The sequence below is a fragment of the Symphalangus syndactylus genome, chromosome X, assembly GCF_028878055.3.
Source record: "Symphalangus syndactylus isolate Jambi chromosome X, NHGRI_mSymSyn1-v2.1_pri, whole genome shotgun sequence".
Classification (NCBI taxonomy): Eukaryota; Metazoa; Chordata; class Mammalia; order Primates; family Hylobatidae; genus Symphalangus; species Symphalangus syndactylus.
The window spans coordinates 92,182,631-92,198,342 of NC_072447.2; the positions used below are offsets into that span (position 1 = coordinate 92,182,631).

At 36.6% G+C, this 15,712-nt stretch overlaps 1 protein-coding gene across 1 annotated transcript in view; it reads left to right on the forward strand.

Moving 5' to 3' along the window:
* DACH2 (dachshund family transcription factor 2) overlaps positions 1–15,712 on the forward strand; it is a 688,870-nt gene that overhangs the window by 464,518 nt on the left and 208,640 nt on the right. The window lies entirely within an intron of this gene.

Below are 15,712 nucleotides of genomic sequence, written 5' to 3' on the forward strand. Positions count from 1 at the left end.
TTTGCCATTTACAAATTTAGTGACTTCAGTGCTGATTTTCTTTCAAGAACCTTTCATAGGAATTAGTTTTTCAGCTCCTTTTCATATTTTTGGAAAATCTAGTGTATATATCATATAATAGTGGTATTTATGAATGAAAAAAACTTGTTTACAGCTAATACTGCAATACCAGTTTAGAAACAGGGATCTGCTTTACTAAACTTTGCTAAATGCCAAAGTAATACATAGCTATTAAAACCTCAAGAAAAAAAAGACAATTCATTTCAGTCACGATATCACCTAAAACTAAAGTATTATAAAAGCTAAACAATGCCAAGTGGATTTTGTTGAGATCAAAAGTCAAACCTATTTATTTATTTTATTTTATTTCATTTTCAGTGTTTCTTTTCCTAGGACTATGACCTTAGTCAAACATCTACTAGAGTTAGCTTTTGATCTCAACCTTCTTTTGGGGTAAAAAGGAAGTCAATCTTGAATTTTTTTCTTCTAAAGACAGTCACTCTATTGTGTTTTAATGTTCCAATAGTGGGTGAGTAAATAAGATTCTCTGATATATGTGATAGAAGACTGGTTAAATGGGACAATCATTTTTGTGTAAGAGACAAGAATCAAAAGGAAGCATTCTTCACAAGCTATTAACTGAAAAAAAATCCCCTCAGGTCAGTGGAAATATGTTAAATGGCCAGTCTTCTGCCTTTTTACGTCTTTTGATGAAAATGCCTTGTAATTTGATAACAGATAGTTGCTCATTAGTAATATAATTTTCTCCTTACCATTCGTAGTTACTCCATGATTAATCAGGAGAAAATATTTCTTTTAACCTAGATATTTTGCTTAAAAACTTGGCTTAAAATGTCTTAATATCTCCAGGAAGGATCATGCATTTTTCATTCTTCTTGTCATGGATTAATCAAACTATAGGGAAATTTTCATGATATATTAAAGACACAAGAGACATGACAACACATGATGATTACAGTTGAATTAAAAAGAAAAAAAACTGGTGTTTGATGGCAGTGAAGGTATGTTTATGAGTACTATTAACCCATATGTATGACTACATTCTAACTATTGAAGACCTTTATATCACCTTTACTAAATCTATTTTATTAAATGGTAAATTCATTAGGCAGGTATTTATCAAGTACTGCCTACCTGGGAAAGACCTCTCTAGGTCATACTGTGAGTACAAAGCTGAGTAAGGCATAGTCAATGACCTATAGCAGACTTCACAGCCTTTCTCTGAGTTGAGAAAATGAGACCTACGTGTAGACATAATTATAATATATTTATAAGCATACATATGTTTGTGTAAATATGTCCATGTGATATAGGGACATTCAAAGATGAGAATAATTATTAACAGTTGTGGGAATTAAAGAAAATATTTGGTGTTGATGGCATTTAATTTGTGCCTTAAAGATTGGTTAAGTTGAAGTTGGCAAAACAGGGATAAAAGCATTTCAGGGGAAAGTGGCAATGGTCTGAGCACAAGCAAATATTAATACCAAGTTTTTTTGGGTAACAGAGGGTTCAGTCTAGCTAGAACAGTGCGTTTGTGATGGAAAAAAAAAGGAGTTCTGTCTGAAGATGGGTGGGGATAGATTATTGGAGATTGTAACTCCCATATTAAAAGTTTTGAACTTTATTCTACAGGAAGTATCAAACCGCAAAACACTTTTTTGTAGGTGAGCAATGTGTAGATACCCCTCTTTACAAGAATGTCACTATTGAGAGAATATAACATAGACTGGAAAGGCAAAGAGTTAGAGGCAGAGAGATCACTCAGGAAGTTCTTCAAGTAGTCTAGCTGAGAAAGAATACAGACCTATTAAAAAGTGGCTGTGCAGTTCATATTTCCTTTTATAGAGTCAATAAATCTCCTTTAGACTTACAATGTATAACTCTGAAGTAATGCTATTTAAACCTGCTTTGGAAAATAAATGTGTTTGAAATTACTAGTAGCAGGATTTCAAACTAAAAAATAAAGTGTACTTTATCTATACATTCCTATCAGTTCATGTAGAACTTTCTAACATTCCTATGCTTCCGATTCAATTGCAACCAAGCAGATCATATTGCTTTTTTAAATAAATGTGTTTATCTTACATGAGGTACATGGCAATTTTTTAAAAAATGGCACATAAACTATACTAAGATTCTGTGTTTCTTAAAAGCAAAAAGAAGAGAGTAATAATAACTGGTTAAGAGAAAGCATAATTTGACAAAAAGTTGAAAGGGGTTCATTATTAGGATCACAAACAGAAGGAATGGTGGTATAGATCACCTGAAAATTATACTTTTGACTTTGGAAAGCTCATGATTTATGCCAATCTGTTTGAACAAGTTAAAAAGTTACCACAGTCTTTCAGGAAACACAGTCTTCCAACAATATCCAAGACCTAGGAGGACAAAATGGGAAAAGGAAAAAATCATTGAAATGAAAGGGAGTAAACAGAACATAGTTTAGTACATTATTATCTAGGATGATGCTTCTGTTCTCATTTTATTGGTTCTGAACATATAAAGTCATATTCATGGCAAAAATACCCATGGAAATTCTCAAAGCTACAAAAGATGGGTGCCTTTTCTCATCACCAAGATGGTATAGTGTTACTAGCATTGTGCTGGGCCAACCCATCCTCATCTACCTCCCAGCTGTGTATGTTTGCTTATCTCTAGCATAGCAGTTTTAAGGTCAGACATATTATTACAAAAATGTGTCAAATTCTGACTGAAAAAAAAGGTAGGAGAAAGATAAATTTCTTTATGGATTCTGTTTAATTTGACCCATTTTAGTTAGTATGCCCGTTAGCAACCTCAAGATACTGGTTCCAAACAGAAAAATGGTTTGTATCTCTTTTGGAATTTATTGTTAATAGGACTGTGACAGAATTCAGGAAACCAGAAAGAATATTCCACCTTACAAATCATTCAACTATCCCATATCTCTATACAAAAACCTTCTGTGTGTGTGTGGGGGGGGGGGGGGGGTTTCTCTTTCCTCTATTAATAACCTGGCATAAATTATTTAATGGAGAAGTATTTTTCTATTAACCAAGAACTACCTTGCATATATCAGATAATGACACTTTTGAGCAGGATGAGTTGGTATCAGAATTTTCCTTTGCACCTATTTTTCTACTGAGCCATTATGAAATACTGTCTGTGTGTAATTCAAACATGTCATTTGAGTGTCCTAACTGATAGTAATATGCTCCACAGAAATTTTAGGAGAAAATTATGCCCATTGTATATTTTCTTAATGTTAGAGGCAATACCCTAAACCCCACTGTATTAGTCTCTTCCGATGCTGTTAATAAAGACATACCCAAGACTGGCTAATTTATAAAGGAAAGAGGTTTAATTGACTCACAGTTCCACATGGCTAGCGAGGCCTCACCGTTATGGCGGAAGGCAAATTAGGAGCAAAGTCACCTCTTACGTGGCAGCAAGCAAGAGAGAGTTTGTGTAGGGGAGCTCCCCTTTATAAAACCATCAGATCTCATAAGACTTATTCACTATCATGAGAACAGCATGGGAAAGCCCCACCCCATTGATTCAATTACCCCCCACGAGGTCTTCCCCACGACATGTGGGGATGATGGGAGCTACAATTCAAGATGGGATTTGGGTGGGGACACAGCCAAACCATATTATTCCACCCCAGCCCCTCCCAAATCTCATGTCTTCACTTTTCAATACCAATTACGTCTGCCCAACAGTCCCCCAAAGTCTTAACTCATTTCTACATTAACTCAAAAGTCTACAGTCCAAAGTCTCATCTGAGGCAAGGCAAGTCCCTTCCACCTATGAACCTGTAAAATCAAAAGCAAGTTAGTTACTTGCTACATACAATGGAGGTACAGGAATTGGGTAAAACACACATTCCAAATGGGAGAAATTGGCCAAATCAAAGAGGCTACAAGCCTTTTGCAAGTCTGAAATCCAGCAGGGCAATCAAATCTTAAAGCTCTTAAATGACCTCCTTTGACTTAATGTTTCATATCCAGGTCATGTTGATGCAAGAGGTGGGTTCCCATGATCTTGGGTAGCTCCACCCCTGTGGCTTGCAGGGTATAGCTGCACTCCTGGCTACTTTCATGGGCTGGTGTTGAGTGTCTGTGGCTTTTCCAGGCACATGGTGCAAGCTGTCAGTGGAACTACTATTCTGGAGACTGGAGGACAGTGGCTCTCTGCTCACTGCTCCACTGGGCAGTGCACTAGTGGGAACTCTGTGTGGGGTATCCCACCCCCCATTTCCCTTCTGCACTGCCCTAGTAGTACATGTTCTCCATGAGAGCCCTGCCTCTGCAGCAAGCTTCTGTCTAGACATCCAGGAGCTTCTGTACATCCTCTGAAATCTAGGTGGAGGTTCCCAAACCTCAGTTCTTGACTTCTGGGCACCCAGAGGCTTAACATCATGTGGAAGCCACAAAGGCTTGGGGCTTGCACCTTCTGAAGCAACAGCCTGAGCTGTATGTTGGTCTCTTTTAATCATAGCTGAGATGCAGGGCACCAAGTCCCAAGAGTGCACAAAGCAGCAAGGCCCTGGGCCCTGCCCAGGAAACCATTTTAACCTTCTAGGCCTCCTGGCTTGTGATGGGAGGGGCTGCTGGGAAGACCTCTGACATGTCCTGGAGACATTTTTCCCATTGTCTTGGTGATTTACATTTGCCTCCTTCTTACTTATGCAAATTTCTGCAGCTGGCTTGAATTTCTCTCAGAAAGTGGTATTTTCTTTTTATCACATCATCAGGCTGCAAATTTTTTAAACTTCTATGCTCTGCTTCCCTTTTGAACATAAGTTCCAATTCCAAAACATATCCTTGTGAATACATAAAACTGAATGCCTTTAAAAGCACCCAAGTCAGGTCTTGAATGCTTTGCTGCTTCGAAATTTCTTCCTCCAGATACCCTAAATCATCTCTTTCAAGTTCAATGTTCCACAGATCTGTAGGGCAGTGGCAAAATATTGCCAGTCTCTTTGCTAAAACATAGCAAGAGTCACCTTTATTGTAGTTTTTAACAAGTTTCTCATCTCCCTCTGAGACCACCTTAGCTTAGGTTTTATTGTGTCTATCTTTTCTTGTCACATAACAATTGTTCATGTTGTTGTTGGTTGTTTCAGGTAGCTTCTAGTACAATAACTATACCTTCTGATAGTAGAAACACAGTTTTCAGTATTTGTATCTCAAAACGTGGATATATAATTAAATATTATTGTTATAATAAGCTTAATTTAGGTACTATCTAAATCTCTTGTTTTCTGGAGGTTGAGAATCAGTCTCTTGAAAGTGGCAGATTAAAAATAATTAGGATTCATATTTCTTTACATATTATTCAAATGCAAACATCTGAAATGTGATTACAAGTCTATTCATACATTTATATCAATACATCTATATTTAATTTTATGTACTCATTAAATTGGGAATGACAAGTTCTGCCACAAAGTTTTCACATAATTGTGTTCACTATATCGTATTGCTTTGCTTTCTAAAACAGACATTTGATGTATTTGGCTTCAGTAAATATAAGCATAAACTGAAGATAAAGAATGAAACCATCAGACAGTCAAAGAGTAAAACAAAGGCAAACACTTTCAGTGTTTGAGTGAACCATCTTCGTCCCTGTGCACTTCTTGCTTTTGTTGTTATGTCTTAACAGGATAGTCAGGCAGAATGTAATTGTGAAGAGAACGTAAAATAGACCTGCTTCTGGAGAAGCATACTTACCTACCAGCATTGGGCTGATAGCCCTTTTTCCTCCTCCTGCTGTTGTCCCTTCTGAACATGCATTTTGTTATTCTGCAGTTGTTTCCTGGGCATCACCATGGACTCACTACTGTGTCAGGCAACACGGAAAACAAAATATAAGAATAATACACTTCTAGTTTATGGTAGTAAGCACCTTACAACCTTGGTAAGGGAGACATTATTAATATATAAAATTAATAAATGACTAGTTCATTTTGGTTGTTTTGGAAGTATTTCATTCCGCTTAGACTCTCTGAAGTTTAAAAGTGGATTGAACCTCATTTTAAAGACATGTACATTGATTCTTAAGATAAAGTGACTCAGATAGGCATACAAGTAGCTATAGATAAATGCAGTTTTAATATCCAGACTTTATGATTCCTCAGTCAGTATTCTTTACATCATAATTCGGGCTAGACAAGCACTATCCTCGCTGTTTTCTCAGGTCTTTCTTGATGTTATGAATTACATGTTTAATTATCATAAATAGGTTGCAAGCAACATTAAAAATGCAGCTTTTTAGACCAATTAACATTTCTGGATGTATTGCTGGATTCTTTGTCCTTCATTTAAGTAGTATACACGTATTTAAAACACAAAATATCACAATGTTGAATAAAAACAACAAAGAATCATAGTAGTTGCTCTCTGCAGCAACAGAGCATGACACTGGTTGAGAATCACTATTCTGAAGAGTGGAGAATTGATTGCACAATTGATTCTCTGGCATTTATGTGGTATATCCAAGGGAAGACTGGCTACTGAAAAGCCACAAGAGAAGTGATCTTTAGGAAGCCAATTACCTTTCTGGAAAGTGGTTCATTATTGAGATTTAATATTCTCCTACTGGCAGTTTGATATCTTTTAACAAGTACAAAACACATTTGAATTTTCATTAGCTGCTACGCAGAAGTTAGCACTACAATTTAATTTTAGACTAAAATATATTATTGAATTTGAGGTTAATTTCCCATTTACTCTACTAATAAAGAGAAATTTATTGTACTGTATTTTGCAAAGTATTGCTGGTTTTCTACACACACAGAACTGCCTTTCTAAAAAACAGGAATATGTGTTGCTGCTAGTTTTCTTGGGTTCCCAGCATTTCAGGTAGTCTTCCTGCATTTCTGGGCTAACTAGGCATGGAAAGAGTCACTCTTGGCCCAATGTCAGAAATTAGGAGTGTTTTGTCGCCTCTAATCCATATCTAATGCACACTCTCTCCTAGAGTCACAGTGGTATTTGCTGGTCATACCACTTCTGATATTCTGACTTAGATATCATAGTCCTGTGGCAAGTCAGAGCTGGAAATTCTTTAAAAATGATCTTGAAACATCCAGTAATACTTTATAAAAATGCTCAAATAAGTCACCTTAGGGCAGAGTGAAACTTACTGGAATTTGTATATAATATTAAGAATCCTTATGGCTCAAATTTTCTTAAACAAGAAGATTGTCTATTCATTGGTACCAGAAAGACAATTAATAATTCTCTTAATTATAATGTATAAAAAGAGGAAACATTTAAAATTTAAAATATCACCAGTGGGCTGGGTGCGGTGGCTCATGCTTCTAATCTTAGCACTTTGGGAAACTAAGGTGGTTGGATCACTTGAGCTCAGAAGTTCAAGACCAGCCTGAGCAACATGGTGAAACCCTGTCTCTGCAGAATAAAAAAAAAAAAAAATTAGCCAGGCTTAGTGGCACATGCCTGTAGTCTCAGGAGGCTGAGATGGGAGGATCCATTGAGTCTGGGGTGGTTGAGGCTGCAGTGAACTGTGATTGTGCCACTGCACTCCAGCCTGAGCAACAGAGCGAGACCCTGTCTCAAAAAAAATAATAGGCCGGGCGCGGTGGCTCACGCTTGTAATCCCAGCACTTTGGGAGGCCGAGGCGGGCGGATCACGAGGTCAGGAGATCGAGACCACGGTGAAACCCCGTCTCTACTAAAAAATACAAAAAATTAGCCGGGCGCGGTGGCGGGCGCCTGTAGTCCCAGCTACTCGGAGGCTGAGGCAGGAGAATGGCGTGAACCCGGGAGGCGGAGCTTGCAGTGAGCCGAGATTGCGCCACTGCACTCCAGCCCGGGCGACAGAGCGAGACTCTGTCTCAAAAAAAAAAAAAAAAAAAAAAATAATAATAATAAATGATAAAAATAAATTACCAACGGACAAGTATAACTCATGATTACCCAATGAGAGAGCAGATGAACTTTATATAAATTTTAAGAAATCCTGATATCAATATACAGCTTAAATTCAAATTCAGAAAATAATAGTATCCAAGCAGATGAAGTTGAGCTTATATCCTTTGCTAAAAGAAATAGATTTAGTGCAGCATTTCTCAAACTGTGTTCTACAGAGTTTTAGTATCTTTAGATCAAATAATAGGTATTCCATTTTATGTCTCTTTTGGAAATTCATTAAAATATTACATATGTAAAGCTTTGAAAAAACTGCCAGTAAAAAAACCTAGAGTACCTGGGTTTAAACCCCAATTTCAAGATTTATTAGCTGTATGACATTAGACAAGTTATTCAGTTTCTGTCTTGGTTTACTGATCTGAGAAATGGAAATAGTAATGTTATTACTCTCTTAAGGTTGCTTTGAATTATATATATATATATATATATATATATATATATATATATATATGAGCGAGAGAGAGCTTGTGGCATATAATAAGTGCTAGGTAAGGTTTTTATTAACTCATTGTTACCTAATTTGGCCTGGGAAATTTCTTACCCAATTTCTCCATTTTTAAATAGATGCTCTTTTAACGTTTTGTGGAACAAGTAGTCAAATGAAAACTAGTTTGGAAAAAGTTGATATAAGACAGGTTCTGTATGGTGCTTCTCTTTTGCTTTTAATCTTTTAACAATAGATGTAACAGGAGTGTCTGAAGAGCTTTTTTCAACTGTTTTTTTTTTTTAACTGATTCTTGCTCTGTTGCCCAGGCTGGAGTGTAGTGGCGTGATCTCAGCTCACTGCAACTTCCGCCTCCTGGGTTTAAGTGATTCTCCTGCCTCAGCCTCCAGAGTAGTTTGGATTACAGGCACCTGAAGTACCTATTATGCATTTTCAGAAAGGTAACTGCAAATTCACTGCCTGATTGTGCATCCTCCAACTGTTGTTTTGGTGAGGCAAGTGGAACTTTGGCACAGATTGAGTGTATTCTCTCTTAATATCTATCTGTAACTCAACAGATATTTGCAAAATATAGTCAACTTCTAGTGCTCACATCACATTCACTGATGTGTAGCAAAATGCAGCTCCTGTTGAATGTTTTGAGATCCTTCCAAAGCTGTATTTTGTCAACTTTTCCCTCATAGCCGTAGAATTGAACTAAATTTTAATCTTGTGTCTATCCATGAATGGTGATACTTAAGAACCACTGGAATTTTTGTTCCTCATTTGTTTAGCCTATAACTACCTTCATGTGGTTTCTTTGCTCTTTCAGTCTCTAGTATTTTTCTGAGTAGAATTCAGAGCCTAGGCATCTACTGAAAATAAACCCAAATACTACCTTTATTTGGAAAGATTTGCATCTTCCTAGTTGATTTGCAGAGAATTTCAAAATTGTTTCCAGTAGGTTCAATGTGATATATAACATTAACATTTCATACCACCAGATGTTTTATTAATCACATTTTGATACATCATATTTGACCCAAAGTAGCTTTGATTGCAATAACAAACAAGCTAACACATGGTACTTGACAGATAGACTGAAATAATATGGCAGATCTAAACTGCTTTTCATTTTTGGAGGGATATTATCATTCACAATGCCTTGACTGTTAATTTAATTGTGTTATTTTAAAAATATAAAACCATATTCCAGTGAACTGACTCACCACTACATTTAGTTAATTGTAAACCTCAAGATTTGATTACTCATAGTTCTCCCTTGGTTAATTTACTTGCTCACAGTATTGACAGAAAACATTTCAAACTAAAATGATGGGAAGGACATAGTTCACATCACTGTAGGAACCCAAAGTTACCAAACTTTTTTGGTTCTTTTCCTTGTAAATTGTATTGCAAGCCATCATTTTTTTTTCCACACACTGGTAGTTTAAGGACTGAAGATCACATAAATTTGTAAATCAAATCCCTGCTTACTAGTGAGAAAGGAGTACAAGATAAACTTTGTTTTAGAGCATGCATGAATGATTAAAAAAACAATTTCAGAAAACTATCTAGTACGAAGCAAATCTAGATGGAATCACTGCTTCATAGAGGACCTTAAGGACAATCTGGCTGAACTCCATTTTGCACATGAATAAACTGAAGTCCAGAAAAGTTATATGACGCAGTTTCTCCTTTATTCTGGTGAGTGACATATAAGGTATCTCTGCGAATCTATTTTAGAGAGTTTTAAATAAGTTCAAATCAAGATTATGAATTTTGGGATTAGTAAAGAAAGCACTCAGGCAAAAAGGCTTCGTTACCTCCGTTTGGCATGGAACGCCATCCAATTATTTGAAGTTTTCCATTTTGTGTGGACTTTATAACTCTACCACTGACTGACTGCGTTATCTTTAGCGCCTGCTTCACTTTTCCACTCTAGACTTAGAGCTTTGCATTTATAAAATGGAGGGATTGATTTAGATGCTTTTTAAAGTTATCATAACACTTAAGAACTTCTCTCAACATTCTAAGCCTCAGGTTGGACCTAATATACCTGCTAACAATTATAATAGTCATACACATGCACACACACACACACATATGGGTTATTTTTCAAACTATTATGTTGAATTTTAAGAAGAGGTTGTAGAAAGAATACACAGTGGGGACAAGGTAGTTCCTCCAATACATGGTGTTGGGAAAACTTGGTATTCATTTCAGAGAATGAAGTTAGACCTTTCAGCAAACACAAAAATCAACTCACAATGAATTAAAGATAACCTCAATAAATTGTTTAAAATTGAAATCGTATCAAGTATTTTCTCAGACCTCAGAGAAAACTAGAAATCAACACCAAGAGGAATTCTAGAAGCTATACATATACCTGGAAATTAAACAAAATGCTCCTGAGAGTTCTTTGGGTCAATGACAAAATTATGGTGGAAATTAAAAACTTTTCTAAAACAAAAATGAAGATACAATATACTAAAACCTATGGGATACAGCAAAGGCAGTGCTAAGTGAGAAATTTATAAATTCCTACATCAAGAAAAAATAGATCACAAATTAATAACCAAATGTTGCACCTCAAGAAACTAGAAAAAGAAGAGCAATCCAGACTCCCAACCCAAAGCTAGCCAAAACAAACAAACAAACAAAACAAACAAAAACAGAGATTAGAGTGAACTAAATGAAATAAAGACCAAAAAATACAAAGGATAAAGGAAATGAAATGTTGGTTCTTTGAAAGATAAACAAAATGGATAAAGCTCCAGTTGGACAAACTAAGAAGAGAGAAGATCCAAATAAACATAATTAAAAATGAAAAAGAGACATTACTAATGGTACTACAGAAATACAAAAGATTGTTAGAGACTACTATGAAGGACTATACACTCGCAAGTTATAAAACAGAGAAATTGGATAAATTCTTGTAAATATACAACCTCCCAATATTGAACAAGGAAGAAATGCTGAACAGACCAATAATAAGCTGTAAGATTTAATCAATTAATCAATTAAACAATTAAATTTAATTTAATTGTTTTAAATTAAAAACAATCTCGCGACACACAAAAATACTGGGACTAAAATACCTAGGAATATATTTAACCAAGAAAATGAAAGAGCTGTAAAAGACAACCACAAAACATAGATGAAAGAAATTGTAGAGGACAAAAACAAATGAAAATATACACCATGCTCATGAATTAGAAGAATTAATATAATCAAAATGACAGTACTGCCCAAAGCAATCTACAAATTCCCTGCAATCTTTATCAAAATATCAAAGTCTCACAGCTGAATTACACTAGATATAAAAAGAAGAGCTGGTACCATGCCCGCTGAAAATATTCCCCAAAAAACTGAGAAGGAGGGACTCTTCCCTAACTTATTCTATAAGGCCAGCATTATCCTGATGCCAAAACCTGGTAGAGACATAACGAAAGAAGAAAACTTCAGGCTAATACCTTTGAGGAACATCAGATGCAAAAATCCTCAACAAAATACTGGCAAAACAAATTCTGCAGCACATCAAAAAGCTTATCTACCACAATCAAGTAGGCTTTATCCCTGGGATGCAAGGTTGCTTCAACATGCACAAATCAATAAATGTGACTCATCATATAAACAGAACTGATGACAAAACCAGATGATTATCTCAATAGATGCAGAAAAGGCTTTGGATAAAATTTAACACTCCATAGTGTTAAAAAAAAAAAAAAACCTCTCAAACTAGGTACTGGAGGAGCATACCTCAAAATAATAAGAGACATCTATGACAAACCCACAGCCAACATCATACTTAATGGTTAAAAGCCAGAAGCATTCCCCTTGAAAACTGGCGCAAGACAAGAATGCCCTCTCTCACCACTCCTATTCAGCATAATATTGGAAGTTCTGGATAGAGCAATCAATCAAGATAAAGAAATAAACTGCATGCCAATAGAAAGAGAGGAAGTCAAGCAATCTCTGTTTGCAGATGACACGATCCTATATCTAGAAAACCCCATAGTCTTGGCCCAAAAGCTCCTTAAGCTAATAAACATCTTCAGTGAAGTCTCAAAATACAAAATCAATGCACGAAAAATACTAACATTCCTATACACCAACAACAGTCAAATTGAGAATCAAATCATGAACACAATCTCATTCACAATTGCCACAAAAAGTATAAAATACCTAGGAATACAGCTAACCAGGGAGGTGTAAGATCCCTACAAGAAGAACTACTGAACACTGCCCAAAGAAATCAGAGATGACACAAACAAATGGAAAAACATCCCATACTCATGGATAGAAATAAATAATATTTTTAAAATGGTCATACTTCCCAAAGCAATTGATAGATTCAGTGCTATTCCTCTTAAACTTCAATGACATTCTTCACAAACCCAGAAAAAACTATTTTAAAATTCATATGGAGCCAAAATCAGCCCAAATAGCTAAAGCAATTTTAAGTAAAAGGAACAAAGCTCGGGGGATCATGCTACCTGAGTTTAAACTGTATTACAGGGCTGCATTAACCAAAACAGCATGCTAGGCTGGGCACGGTGGCTCATGCCTATAATCTCAACACTTTGTGAGGCTGAGGCAGGCAGATCACCTGAGGTCAGGAGTTCGAGACTAGCCCGGCCAACGTGGTGAAACCCCATCTCTACTAAAAATACCAAAAATGAGCTGGGCGTAGTGGCGGGTGCCTGTAATCCCAGCTACTCAGGAAGCTGAGACAGCAGAATCACTTGAACCCTGGAGGCAGAGGTTGCAGTGAGCTGAGGTCACCCCATTGCATTGCAGCCTGGGCAGCAAGAGTGAAACTCCGTCTCAAAATAAACAAACAACAACAAAAAAAAAAACCCCAGCATGCTTCTAGTACAAAAACAGACACATAGACCAATGAAACTGAATAGAGAGCCCAGAAATAAGGCCACATGACTACAACTACCTGATCTTTGACAACACTGACAAAAACAAGCAATGGGGAAAGAACTACCTATTCAATAAATTATGCTGGGATAACTGGCTAGCCATATGCAGAAGATTGACACTATACCCCATTCTTACATCATACGCAAAAATTAACTCAATATGGATTAAAGTTTTAAATGTAACACCCCAAACTATAAAAACCCTAGAATGCAACCTACGCAATACCATTCTGGACAAAGGAATGGGCAAAGATTTCATGACAAAGACACCAAAAGCAATTGCAACAAAAACAAAAATTGACAAAGGAGATTTAATCAAACTAAGAGCTTCTATACAGCAAAAGAGAGTATCAACAGAGTAAACACGTAACCTACAGAATGGGAGAAAATTTTTTCAAAGTATACCTGTGACAAAGTTCAAATATCCAGCATCTATAATAAACTTAAACAAATTTACAAAAAAAAAAAAAAAAAACTGAGTAACCCCATTAAAAAGTGGGCAAAGGACATGAACAGACACTTTTCAAAAGAAGACACACATGCAAAAGAAGCATATGAAAAAAAGCTCAACATCACTGATTATTAGAGAAATGCAAATCAAAACCATAATGACATACCACCTAGCATGAGTCAGAATGGCTATTACTGAAAAGCCAAAAAAAAAAATAATGACAGATACTGGTTAGTTTTCAGAGAAAAAGGAACACTACTGTTGGTTGGTGTGTAAGATAATTCTACCATCATGGAAAACAGTGTGGCTATTCCTCAAAGACCTAAAAAAAATATACTATTCAACTCAGCAATCGCCAATAGAGGATTCCTGCGTGGAATGGTATTATTTTTTTTTTTTTTTTTTTTTTTTGAGACGGAGTCTCGCTCTGTCGCCCAGGCTGGAGTGCAGTGGCGCAATCTCGGCTCACTGCAAGCTCCGCCTCCCGGGTTCACGCCATTCTCCTGCCTCAGCCTCTCCGAGTAGCTGGGACTACAGGCGCCCGCCACCACGCCCGGCTAATTTTTTGTATTTTTAGTAGAGACGGGGTTTCACCGTGGTCTCGATCTCCTGACCTCGTGATCCGCCCGCCTCGGCCTCCCAAAGTGCTGGGATTACAAGCGTGAGCCACCGCACTCGGCCGTGGAATGGTATTATTATACACAAAGACATTTACAGCACTATTCACAATGGTAGAGACACAGAATCAACCCAAATTTCCACCAGTGGTAGACTGATTAAAGAAAATGTGGTATATATACACCATGGAATACTATGCAGCCATAAAACAGAACAAAATCATGTTCTTTGTATGAACGTGGATGGAGTTGCAGACCATTATCCTTAGCAAACTAATGCAGGGGCAGAAAAGCAAATACCACATATCCTCACTTATAAGTGGGAGCTAAATGATGAGAACACATGGACGCATAGAGGGAAACTACACATACTGGGGCCTACCAGAGAGTGGAGCTTGGGAGGAGTGAGCAGATCAGGAAAAGTAACTAATGGGTACTAGGCATAGTACCTGAGTGATGAAATAATCTGTATAACAAACCCTCATGACACAAATTTACCTACATACTAAACCTGTACATGTACCCCAAAACCTAAAGTACAAGTTAAATTTTAAAAAATACCAATGTCATTTACCTAAAATTCACCAAAAAAGAGACTGAATAGCCAAAGCAATCCTAAGCAAAAAGAACAAGGCAGAGGCATCACAGTACTGATCCCAAATTATACATTAGAGGTACACTAACGAAAACAACAAGAAACTGGTGTTAAAACAGACACAGAGATCAGTGGAACAGAATAGAGATCCCAGAAATAAAACCATATATGTGCAGCCAACTGATGTTTAACAAAGTCGACAAAAACACACTGGGGAACGGACAGCCACCCTCTTCAATGGTGCTGGGAACATTGGATTACCACATGCAGAAGAATGAAACTGGATCCCTGTCTCTCACCATATGAAAAAACTAGCTCCAGATGGATTAAAGAGTTAAATGTAACACCTGACATTATAAAAATACCAGAATAAAACCCAGGAAAAACTCATCTGGACATTTGTCTAAGCAATTAATTCATGACTGAGTCCTCAAAAGCACAAACAATAAAAACAGAAATAGACAAATGGGAATTAAACTAAAAAATTTGGCACAGAAAAAGAAATAATCTACAGAGTGAACAGACCACTGGCAGAGTGGGAGAAAATACTTGCAAAGTCTGCATCCAACAGGGGATTGATAGTCATAATTTATAAGAAACTTACACAACTCAACAACAAATAAAAAAAAGACCCCATTAACAAGTGGGCAAAGGACATGAATAGACATTTTTGAAAAGAAGACATACAAATGGCAAACAAGCATGTGAAAAAATGCTTAATGTCACTATT